The sequence below is a fragment of the Myodes glareolus genome, chromosome 5, assembly GCF_982192425.1.
Source record: "Myodes glareolus chromosome 5, mMyoGla1.1, whole genome shotgun sequence".
Lineage (NCBI taxonomy): Eukaryota > Metazoa > Chordata > Mammalia > Rodentia > Cricetidae > Myodes > Myodes glareolus.
Window position 1 is genome coordinate 108,535,059 of NC_142030.1, and position 1,519 is coordinate 108,536,577.

The window sequence follows — 1,519 nt, forward strand, 5'->3', positions numbered from 1 at the left end:
GCCACAGCAGCAGTCAGTGTTGGTGAAATGCAAGACATGCCATACAGGGAGGATTTTCAGAGACTCCAATGTGCAGTGTACCATGATTAACTAAAAGATATCAAATTTCATTTGACTGTAACAAGACAGTTATACCCAACATTTTTGGAAGGAAATTGAAACAAGTGCCATACAATATTTTATATACACTAAATGACACTAAGTACACTAAATGACATTGAAATATCCCTTTCAAAATGCTTAATTTCTAAAATACAATTACACCGTACTTGCAGACTTTACTTCTCATTTACATTTTAGGCGAAAGAGACACAGAGTTAAGTATAGTGAAGAGTTCAAAACTTAACTCTAGAGGAAACCAACCGTCCCACAATGCAAAGAGCTCTGGTGATGCCATTAGAGGAGCGCTTGCAGCGCTGCGAGCGGGGAGCGCCGTGGGCCCCGCCACCTCCCACCCTGCCACCTCCGTCGCCGCCACCTCCGTGGGGCCCTCCGTGTCTCCTGGAGGAGCATCCGTGCGCTCCGCGTCCATGGCGGACAGTAGGGGAGCGGGCGCTGCTGGCTAGGCTTCGGGACCGGCAGCGGGCTCGAGTGGGGCAGGGGGCCGGTCAACCCCGCTTTGCTACCTCCGGGAGACCCGCAGCTCATTAATCTCATAGTGGAGCAGCTCAAGAGCCGCGACCTGTTTGACAGCTTCCGTCGGGACTGCCTGGCTGACGTGGACACCAAGCCAGCTTACCAGAAGCTGAGGTAGAAAGTGGATAATTTTGTGTCAACACATCTGGACAAACAGGAATGGAATCCTGCAATGAACAAGAACCAGTTGCTAAATGGGCTGAGGCAGAGCGTGGTTCAACCAGGCATGTTGGAAGCAGGAGTGGACAGGATCATTTCTCAGGTGGTGGACCCCAAACTAAATCACTTCTTCAGGCCACAGATAGAGCGAGCAATCCACGAGTTCCTGGCAGCCCAGAAAAAAAGAAGCTGTGCCAGCTCCCCCTCCAGAACCTGAAAGCCAGGATCCTCCAGCGCCATCCCAATATACTTCCTAAGGATATGCCTGATACCTTTGGAAAACTCCATTTACTGAAGAAATGAAACGGATTCCGGTTTCATACGAGTATAACTTTAGTCAACCATGTCACTACTGATGTCAAGATTTTGACCTTGACTCAGGTGGTGTACATATTGGATGGACAGCAAGTTTGGTGGTGGGACGTTATTCATATTTCCTCATGAATTGTGCCACCTTTGGCCGGCCTGTCCAGGGGTCTGACCCCAGTATCGACACTACAGAGGTTTAAGCACTACGTGACTTGGGCTGTCCTCATCAGACCTTTATACTTGAACCTGGACACTGCATGTAGATGTTAATACTTGTGTTCTGCAGTATGCAGAAGCCAGGCTGGGGCTAGCCGGTCAGGACAGCAAAGGGCCATGGGAGCAGCTGTTTGACAGTGGGTTTTGATACCGTTGCTAGAGTTATAACTGGGATGTGCAGCAGTTAGCGTCAGTAGCC

At 49.6% G+C, this 1,519-nt stretch overlaps 1 pseudogene; it reads left to right on the plus strand.

Moving 5' to 3' along the window:
* Window positions 1-372: 372 nt before the first annotated feature.
* On the plus strand, window positions 373-1,133 carry LOC148122170 (biorientation of chromosomes in cell division protein 1 pseudogene; annotated as a pseudogene).
* Window positions 1,134-1,519: the final 386 nt, after the last annotated feature.